Source organism: Lolium rigidum, chromosome 3 (assembly GCF_022539505.1).
Source record: "Lolium rigidum isolate FL_2022 chromosome 3, APGP_CSIRO_Lrig_0.1, whole genome shotgun sequence".
Classification (NCBI taxonomy): domain Eukaryota; kingdom Viridiplantae; phylum Streptophyta; class Magnoliopsida; order Poales; family Poaceae; genus Lolium; species Lolium rigidum.
This window is the reverse complement of record NC_061510.1, coordinates 292,223,603-292,234,945: the sequence shown is the minus strand read 5'-3', so window position 1 is coordinate 292,234,945 and position 11,343 is coordinate 292,223,603. Positions and strand designations below refer to the sequence as shown.

Genomic DNA, 11,343 nt, shown 5'->3' with positions numbered 1-11,343 from the left:
CATACTATAGTAGGTCCATATAGACCATACCAATAATAATATGTGGCTGCTTACATGGGAAGAAAACTTGTTTTGTGATGCTCTTCAAGCACTCGCGGATACATAACTTCTGTTCTTAGCTGTTAATGTTTTGTGTTTGGTACCCTGGATATTGACGTCTCGCAAGTTTGCATTTACTCGATGTTTCCGGATATACCACTATTCCGTCCAAGACTGTTGGTAATATTGAACGAGAGGTTTGCATAGGCTATAGACTCGTACATGTCAAAGATTTTGATGCATAAGTAAATTTGGATTCGAAACTGATAATCCCGTGTCAAACCACCATGCCACGATTCATATAAATATTTAGAAATTTCATACTAGAGCAAGGCTGGAAGGGGGTGGGGGGTATTTTGGCTCAAATTTCTTGCTGATATGGATAGGGTAAATTCTACGGGGAGATAGGACGATATGAGTATTAGAAAAGCTGTGTCAAAGATAAAAACATCCGCGATCAAATTGGAAACATCACATTTATTTTCTTGAACTCAAAAATAAGAATTTTGGGTTAACTGATACAATCAACTGGTGCATGTAAATAAAATATGATTTTTCTTACTCAGGAAAGAGGAACATACCGTTTAGCAGCAGGTTGGCTCTCATTGTTGACTTAAATGGATGATTCCAAACGTGGCTTTCAGTCTAATTGACAGGATCCGAAGAACCAAATATCCAATGACCTTCATTATATGCCTCTTCTTTCTCTATCGGTGTAGGCTTGTGATGAGGAAAATGGGTTAGGCAGGAAGAACTAATAATAAAAATATAAATAAATAAAAGAAAAATGAGCCATAGTTGATAAATAAAACACGTATGGGCCGAGTGTGGCTCAGTCCATTATGTAAGAGAACCCCACATTATCGTCGCTGGGCCGGCTCATGAAACTAGACATTCCACCCTTTTCACCGTCCACTTTCTAATATAGTTTAAAATTTACATAAAAAGTTCTACTTCTCTGAAGATCAAAAGAGAAGCAACATGCAAACTTCATTGGTCCAGGATATCTCGCTTAATTCTCATCCTTGAGAAGTCCTTGCATGTATTGGCCAGATCTGGGAGAATAGAGACTAGCAAACATGACATAAGTGAGGTGATCTCTTACAATTTCATGCATTGAGATCACTTTTACTCCCCTTTTGATGAAAACAATACATTGCTTCGCCTTGTATATTTTTCTCTCTATACAAATTATTTTTAGCTTCTAATCAGCAAGTAAATGTTACAAATCCTTATCCAGCATTATTTCCATCTTCCTAAATTACACACTATTTCTAATATTTTCAGCAAGTAACAACTGTTCTTCCTAATATTTTTTGCACCTTTAAATGCAGTTGTTGTGGCTATTCATTTTAGGTCAGTATATGCAATCTATGCTTTTCTTGCCATTGTGTTGTGTTTTATTTGGCTTCTCTAACTGACCTGGGTTTTTGAGCCCAAATATATTTTGGTTATTTTATATATAAGTGCATGTATATACTTATTTGGTTTGACATTCCATTGTAATAGTAGCAGTATGTTCTTTTGCAAGTCACAAAATGTGGCAAAATTATTCAAGATCGGTCTGGCCAGGTAATTGCCTGCATATTATCCATGTTTGTTCATAGTTATATGTGCTCAATATGAATTTTTTCTTCATGGTTTACTCAACTCGCATGCCAGCCCATTCCATCCCTCGCCTGGGATGTGAAGTAACCACCGGAACCATCTGACATGTCTTCATCGGATAAGAGGTGACCCGTCTTCTTCCTTGCGAAAACCAGTTTTTGTGTACATGTATATAGAGTATACCCCGCGCAGCACTAGCTTGAACTAAGTTCATTATAATTGTTCCCAGAATCAGGCAGCCGTCGAGAGAAAGGTTTGTTGGATCTGCAGCCCAAGAAAAACTAAGTTCATCCAATTATGTGTAGGATTTTTTTTTATTACGATATGGCCATCGGTGTTACTCTTGTGTCGTTCGCATGCTCTGGACTATGAAGGTTGTGGTGTTCACTGTTGTACTCTTACTGTAAATTTGAACTAGCTCTATTTCTTCCTCCATGCAATTCCTCTGTTAGCTATTTTTTTACTTTCATGTGTGCAAAATTTCTTTGGCGAGGGACTTCTTGCTAAACTGCATAATTTGCGAGTTCTGCTTCTTATGTAAATCAATAAATGTACTGATTGTTGATGATACTTCCAAATATGTGAATTATTCATTTGACATGTTTTTTGAAACATTGTATTGATAAGGCCTTGCTGTTTGACATGTTTTTGAAACCCATGACCATGGAAATGTGACACCTTCAAGGAAAGTACACTGGTTTAGGATTTCGGTTATACCTTTGTTGCACACTGCTGCAGCCAAAACCCAGCAGGTTGGCCATCATATGTATTCAGTGTGACATCTTCACTGCCGCAACCAAGGCCCAGTAAGTTTAGCATCATATGTATTCGGTGTGACACCTTCAAGGAAAGTACACTGATTTAGGATTAAATCATGTATACTTCTATTTTAAATAATTGACAAATGTCATGTAGCATACAAGAAACTTCAAAACCTGGCAGCTAGCCATCGCACCATTTACCTGCTCCATTGTTCTGATTTGACCCTTACTCCGATCAAGAGTATCATAATCACCTTGCTTTCTTAGGAAGAAAGAACTTCATCTGAAATTTTGAAAGCTTTTCATAAAAATAAGCCCCAATGTAAAATATGTGTAGGAAAAAGGGTATGCAAGGACACAGCCCCAACCTACCACTAAAACTCAGGGCCTGAGTTTCTTATCAAGAAATCACACATAAAACAAATAATCCAAGGAAGATCTTGTATTACATGGTGCTTCTACTTGTTTTCCTTTTAGATACTATGATTACATGCATGTTTCTAATTTGCTGAATTAGACCCAGTAACGTTATGAGGAAGTTTGAATTGTCACTGCATTTCATCACTACCATTTTGAATGATGCGTTCATGTCATTTTAGGCGAATCATACAAGTTTGTGAAACCAAAGAAGACATGCCAAAATACAGACTTGGAATATCACAAGACCAATATGTTCCTGGAACCTGCAAAAGATAAAGCAGCAAATTACTCACCGAGGAACCAGTAAATTTGATGTTCGAGTTGGGGGCTACGAATATAAAGCAGATTTCAGTTCTAAGACTCATGCAGAAGATAAATTCAGTTACCCAATAAGGTGGGGAGGCCGTCGGCGATTCACCCCGGGAGGCCTGCGACACGACCAATATGCCAAGCCGGGCGTCCTCACCGGCGTCCCTCGGCTCTTATTCCGATTTATCAGCGTGCCGCGGGAAGAGGAGGCCGACTCTGTGGAGCCCTCTGATGTGGGATACCTGCGGCCGCTGATCTGGTGGAGATGAGTCCCGGGCCTCCGCGTCCACCCGCGAGCATGCCGAGCTCGAGCGCCCACATGGGCACTTCAGCGACCAGATTCAACGAGGCGAACCACGGGCACCTTGAAGGCGCCCACGGGGACCTGGGTCATGAGGCTCGAGGAGTCGTCGAGCAGCTCCGGGCGGGACCCTAGCATCCGCAGCAGGGCCTGCAGGCCATGGCACTCGTTCGGGAGGTAGATGTACAAGGAGAATCACCGTCGGCTCTTGCCGCCGCGGCTACCGAGCGCGTGCGGGAGCCTGAGCACCTTGTAGCCGGAACGGCAGGCTGCCGCTCGCCGCTCGACATGAAGGCCGCGCGGACGTGGTGGCCGAAGGCGTGCATGTAGAAGGTCGAACTTGCTGCGCCAGGCGCCCTTGAACTACATCGCATTCCCGAGGACAGCCACCATGTAGCTGTTGATGGTGCCTTCGGGCACGAGCTCCGTGATCCGGCCTGCCGTCACGCTCTCGAACCACTGGTTGATCTCGGCTCTCGCTTCCTCGGGCATGAAGCAGATTAATTGTGAGAGATTGGGGCGAATTCCTGGGAAAAAGCTGCAACGATCGACAGGGGCGGACTGGGACTCACCATGGCTTTGAAGGACGCCGGGCGCGTCTGGGAGCGGTAGTGCTCGGAGACGACGGCGGCGTAGCCGGCCTTGAGGCGCATCGCGTCGTCGACCCACACGCCGTTGGCGAACCGCACCGTGGGCTCCCCGTCGTCGCCGGCGCTGTCGGAGAGGACGGGCAGCGCGACGTGCGACGCGAGCGACGCGTGGGCGCGGCCGCCAGCGGGGCCGAGGAAGGCGACGATCTGGTCGAGCGTGTCGCCCTTGGCTCCCGCGCCGAGCAGCGCCAGCGCGGCGTGGATGGAGAGCGGAGAAGAGCAGGGGCGTGTGAGTCTCCTGCCGACGATGGGGACGAAGGGAAAGGGTGGCCTCACGTGGTTGGGAGAGAGCAGCGGTGGGGAGTGAGCTGCCGACCACTCAATAGGGAGCGGTGGGGAGGAGACTGGAGAGAGAGAGCTACAGAGCGTGGCTTGTCCTTTTTCTTCTGTAAGCTCATTTACCCATATTCGATTCAGCATGCTTGCAAACTGCTTGGTTAGTACCGATGCAACACACACGCTCTAATTGCGACTTAGTCAACACTCAGCATGTCGTTGTAATGGAACACAACGTGATCCTTTCAAGAAAATAAACTTACATACAAAAGTGGTAACGTAATCATCTTTGAAAGCAAAAATAGAAGAAAAAACATACTTTCATCGTCCCATAAAAACATTTATCTAAATTTAAGTACCTACATACATTTAAATTAGACAAAGTTACGAAATATTTATGGAACGGGGGAGTATTAAACTAAATATGATATATGTTTGTACATCGCCAATTTTGAGTGAACACGTGTGTGGATCTTTGTGTAACACACACGATTTCATCGTCGGGCCATGAAACCTATCTAAGTGGCTCCAAATAAAAAAGTTGATAAAAAGAAGGAAAATATGAAATACATGTTTATAATATAGATTAAGAGGCCTATGCTTACGCTTACTAATAAGATTGAAAAATGAGCTATTTTTTGCAAACAATAAGTTACCCTCAAACCATGAATGATGCAACAAGCTTATGTATATGTTGCTTTTGCTTCTCCTTCCTTACTTCTAATGCTCCCGATAAAACTGGAGTGTTGGTTATTGTAATATATATTTCTCTATTTCCATGATTGTTTATAAGAATGTGCTGCTTCCTTTATGATTCCATGTGTTTTATCCTAATTTCATCCTATTAACTTAGTTTTGTGAAACCTAAGCAATGTATATCATTCAACTACCTGAAATTTATCGTTGCTACACAAACTGTAAATCAGTGAGGATTACACGGGATCGTGCACCAAGGTGGCATTACTATATCTCCACCAACAGCGTTAGATGGACCGCTGATGTGACAACACTCAATCTCCGTCACCACCAGCGGACGGACAGCCGTCACGCATGTGTTCCATCTCCGCCACCACCATCGACGGTACACCGCCATCGACTGTCAGCGCGGCCATACCTCCACCGAAAATGCTCGCTCGCATGCCAGCTAAACTGTATTTTTTTTTGAGAAACACAGTACAAACGCAGGCGCTCACATACGTGCGCATACACTCACCCCTATGAACGCACACACGCACACCCTACCCCTATGAGCACCTCCGCAAGACTGAGCCGGCAGATTGGATCTTCAAATTGACGAAGTCACCACAGGCGCCTCACTGTCGACGGGAACGTCGCCTCCCACTGAAAGAATATTCCGCCTTTATGAGACACACAGATGTCAAACTTGGGGTTTGAACTCTGGTGGGCTGGGGGTACAACCACCCTCCTAACCACCCAACCTCAGGTTGGTTCTCAGCTAAACTGTATTTCTATTCTCTCACTCTCCAAGCCCACAATGACAAGTTGGTCCTTCTTCTCCATTCCATTCGTATCATCAGACAAAAGACCACTTGGATTGGCTCAAGGAGTAAAAACAGTTCAAATCTCCACATGAAAAGTACGTGCAATACTGCACGTTTATATCCTATAATATTATCTACTCATATCACTTCAAATAAAATAAAATCAACATAACATAAGCATTGAATTAGAATTAGGTTTAGATTTTATGTGCGGTGTGGCCTCTAAAGACCGAACTGCAGCGAGCTTACCTTTTAGTGTATTATATTTTGCTTTTTTCTGATTATGCATAAAAATTATTGTTATATTCTGATTTCGTGTGTTCATTTTATTAACTTTGTTTTCTAAATCTATATTCCCATTTATCTATAGTCTGTAGATCAGTTCGAATTTCACGGGATCGTGCGCCAAGGCGCACATTTAAATCTAGTTGTCATAAATCACAACATGGTTCTGCGTCATGATGTCTGCACAACATAATGTTAATGTGGAAATAGTTAGAAAGGTGCATGGTGTCCGAAGCTCCGAAGGTGGAAATGTTTGACAGAAGAACGTCACACCTCCAATTATGTTAAAGTCGTGAATACCATTCGCCGATCCATTGAGGATACCCAAGCACACATTCCCGCTTTTCTGCGATAGGAAAATTCAAGCTTATTAGCTGATGATCTGCCATCGATCCATTTCGGGTAGTTAGTGGATGAAGGATTACCGTGACAACAATATAATTTTCAGGAGAGATCTCCACGGTGGCCTGGTTATTCCCATGGGCAAAGGACCATTCGAGTGGTTTGAATTCATTCTTGACGTCGTCAATAGACTGTATATTGGCTCGTTGCGTCCCCAGCATTTAGGAAGCGCAGAATCGGTCACCTCCCAAAGTGATGAGCCTTGGAGAGTGATATCCACCTGCAAGATCCAAATTAGTGATATTTCTGCCCAGGTAATTAAGGACTCTGATCAAATGTATGTATCCAAGGACGCTGTGATGTGAAACCTACAGCCCAAAGAAGGCGCGCGTATGCATCCTTAGGCACGTAGGAGTAGGTGCTACCACTATCAAAGACAGCATCCATCGGTGTCACGCTAATGGGGTATTCCTGTTGTACCTCGAGATTCAATGTTGATCTGCCAGGTGACTAGTAATTCCTGAAAGGCAAAAAAACGAGGACAGTACTTTGAGGTGCACCCAAATGAGAAGAAAAACAAAATGTACATTCTTATTTTACATGCACGTTCTACATATTGAAGTGCTAGCTTACCGGTACTCCTTAACCATGGGAAACCATGTTACACCAGCAGATGGAATCCTGTCGCTCTCGCGCCCAAAGAAGAGGAAGCCCCCTCCATGGATGCCGAGGCACTGGCCGAGGACATTCTCGTCGATCATCCCTTGCAGCTTGAGCTGCGAGACAAAGTTCCTCCTTCCCTTACCGATACCAAGGACGCCGTCCACGGGCCTCTTGTCCAGCCCACCTTCCTGGTCGTACCCACAGCTGCACACATGCATAAGAACAACTGGATCATTAATAATTTGCACCTACCAAGTACGTAATGGTAATTTAATTACTTTGAAGGTACCCAAGAGCAAAGTTGACTAGTTGAGGCGGTCATTGGTCGTGGGGAGGGAGAACTTGTCGGTTAAGAGCATGCCCAAGGATGACTCAGAGCAATTCCAATAGTGTAGCCAGCTGGTGGCTATGAGTTAAGTGTCATGTCATCTATAGCCAACTTAGAGTCAACACATACAATAGTGAGCTATACAAATGTAGTACTTTATCAATGTATGACCCACCTTTCACTCTCATAAAGTGCCTAGGAGCACGTGCTAGAGCTGGCTCTTGCATAAGAGCAAGTACAATAGAGTCCAGTCAGCTGACTATAAGACATTAAATAATATATTTTAGATGAGTTGGAGGAGAGAGAAGATGAGAGAGAAAGGAGGTGGGCTACTATGCAATAGCCAGCTCTTGCACGTGCTCCTAGGCACCTTGTGAGAGTGAAAGGTGGGCCATATATTAGTAAAGTACTACATTCTTATAGCCAACTATTATACATGTTAGCTATATGATGACTACAAATGATATGACATCTTGTTATAGCCAACAGTTGGCTATACTATTGGAATTGCTCTAAGAGCCCACTCTCTTTCTCTCTCCTCCTCTCTCTCCCCCAACTAAGCAATAGTATACTATTTTAATTCTTATAGCCAGCTGACTAGAACTTGTCACGGCCGAGGTAGCCTGACAGGTAGTTGCATTGGTTTGGGTAATTGGTGCAGTGGTGCTTAAAGTCCACGTCCCAGTGCACTGCGACGCCAGTTGGTTCCTTCTAATAGGACAAGGTGAAATCTGGTGTTAGATGTCATAGAAAGCTATTTATCAGATAATAGATTACTCGTTTAACAAAGCGAGATGGTGAGCGAATTTTTCAGTTTGGTAGCTTTTCTGTTACCTAAATTTGTTATGCTTTTGTAGGCTTGAGGTTTGACAAAGGGAGAGGATTTGAGCTGTTGAGGGATCTGATTATTCCGACGCAAAGCAATAGTACCATTTTCCATTTAATCCGTCAATGTTGCTGCTATTTTTGTTGTTGGGGTCATGTTTAAACTTTAGTTCTAAGCGCGCCAAATTTCAGAGCATAGATTTTAACACAAGGATACTCTTTTGTCCGTTTTGCTGGTATGTATCATTTATAATTGACTTCATATCTTATGTGCATTAGTAGCGTCAAGATTTCTGGACGAACCTGGTTTATCAGGTGTGGGAACTTAGTTTATAATCTATTGCAACAAACATCGCTGAAAATAGAAAATTGGTGGCTAGCCACATGATAAAACAGGTTAAAACTAGTTAGTCAAACTGGATTGTCATCATCAATTTACATCATATATAGCAAAACCCCACTAACATTTATCTTTGATAGTCTATCTAACATTTATTAGTCAAATTGGGTTTTGCGTAAAGTTTGACGAAATATTATAAATCAGCAATATTAGAACCATCAAAATGCTATATTTTCATATTATACACATTAGCTAGGTATTATATATGTTAATATTTTTCCATATATACTTTGTCATTTTTTTAATGAAAGTCAGACTTGTTACTTTCATTGATCATGGATGATAGAAAAAGAAAGTTCTAGTACAAGTGTGCCTAACCACAAAGAAACAGGAAAGCAACGAAATGTAAACAAAGAAAAAGGACATGAAACAGCTTGGTCTAGGTTTGAATGTTATTTATCAGTCTGGCTCTCTTGGTCTATTCAGGAGATCATGCACCAGCACCTTCCCAGCTACACACCATTCTGAAGCAGTTTTAATGATCTTATCGAAACCCAGGTAGCAGGTGAACGCTGGTTGAAAATATGATAATTCCATTCCTTCCAAATCTCCGAGGAAACAATTGTAACTAGCGAGTTGAGATAGTGCCTGGACCCAATCACACATTCTCCAAAGGAACAACAGCCGCCATGTTGGAGCACCAAGTGACACCGGTTGATGACCATGTCCAGGACTTGCTGTGCAAAGGAGCAGATCAGGAGATGGAGAGCAGACTCTTGATGGATGAAGCAAAGCTGTCATATGGGGTTACCTGCCCCGCTTTGTGAGGTTATCAGCGGTAAGACATCTTCCAAGTGCTGCAAGCCATAGAAAGAATTGCCATTTGCGGTTGGTAGCAATAGATCGGTCAAACTCAATGTTGTAGGCTGATTGGACAGAGAAGGTGCCATTGTTGGTCCATTTCCAAGTCAAAGAATCCCTCACACCATTTTCCAGCATAACAGGTTGAACCGCGTCCCATAAGACAGTGAACTGGACAATTGTGTGTGCAGCCATATCATGCTTAAAATGCAGGGTCTATCTGTTGAATGTAGATGGGCTGCAGCCCAATAAGGCAGCCCATGTAGTCTACAATTTCTGAAATCTCAAGGCCCATCATGTTGGCAGCTTGGGACAGTCTTGGTGGACAAAGTTTAGTCTCACATTACTAGTTGGGAGAGAGTTGGAGTGGTATATAAGGGCTGTTGTTCTAGTCCTTCCAAGTGAGTGAGAATAGAAGGAGCCCTCACGCACTCCTCCTCCTCCGGCCGCCGCACGCACGCATGTCGCGTTTCGTGACTCAAGTTCGAGTTCGAGACACACTCAAGGAAGCCTAAATTTTTGATTGGTGCACCAACTGAGTTGGGCACGTGTCGACCTGCATGTGCATGCTCGCCGCGTGTCCCTGGCTTCCTACGCGTGGCAACACGGTCGGGTCGGCTCTCCTCCCAGGCTATACAAGGAGATAGATCAGATCTGGAGAATATAGTTCTCAGAACTCTCTAGTCCGTCTCTCTCACGAAGTTCCTTTTGCTGCGCTACTCTCTAGTCTTCCCCATCCCGGCGACTGCGTGCACAGTCGTCCGGGAGAGCAGGCCTCCGAAACTTCGTCCGTTGAGATCCTGCACCGGGAGACGGGCGATAAGGTTTTTGGGGAGCCTCTCGGCGCGACTACTCGCTGATGTTCGACTGCTTCATCGATGACTCCAACTACACCATGGGCGACATCAACAACTCCCATGGTGGTGCTGCTGCTGGTGCGACCTTCCGGGTCGTGATGTACGTGCTTTTCCTCTCCTACCTTGCACTGCTACTTGTTCCATGTTCAGATGCATGTGCTTAGTCTGATGTGTGTGGTTAAGTATGCTTGTGCATCTGTAATGTTGCTTTCGGTAATTAAACTCACACGGAAATTGCCTAATAATCCAACAATCCAAAAACCTTATATTCTTAGGCAATTTTCACCGTCTGGTTTCTATCGCTTGCGCTCAAACCGAGCCCGTTTACGGGTTCTCATTTCAAGAGATGGCAGAATAAGACCCTCTTGTGGCTCACTTCTATGGGCGTGCACCGCGTTGCGGAAGGTACTCCCAGAGGTCTGCTTACTCCTGAAGAGGATAAAGCGTTCGGGGATGCCACCGTAATCTTTATGGGTGCCGTCCTAAGTGTGGTTGGAGACAAGTTGGTTGATGCTTATCTGCATATCCGAAATGGAAAGGAAGCTGTGGGATGCACTTGGACGCTAAGTTTGGTACTGCCGATGCCGGAGGTGAGCGTATGCTACGGAGCAGTTCAATTACTACGAGAATGGTTGAGAACCAATGCTGTAGTAGAACAGAGCTCATGAGATACGAGATCATGGCAAAGGAACTAGAGATCCTCAAGTGTGTGCTACCGGACAAGTTTGTCGCGAGATGCATTGTCGCTAAGCTTCCCCCTTCATGGAGGAACTTTGCCACTTCTCTGAAACATCAGAGCCATGAGTTCTCTGTTGAGAATATCATGGGCTCTCTGGATGTTGAGGAGAAGGCGAGGGAAAAAGACAAACACACTGGAGGAACCGAGGGACGTTCTGCTGCCAATATGGTAAAGAAAAATGCCCACAAGTCCAAGGGAAAGAACAAGGGAGTCTCCCAGACTACCAACTTCAAGAAG

General features: G+C 44.1%; 1 pseudogene; it reads right to left on the bottom strand.

The window, feature by feature from the left end:
* Positions 1–2,832: 2,832 nt before the first annotated feature.
* On the bottom strand, positions 2,833–4,508 carry LOC124696670 (annotated as a pseudogene).
* Between the last annotated feature and the right edge of the window lie 6,835 nt (positions 4,509–11,343).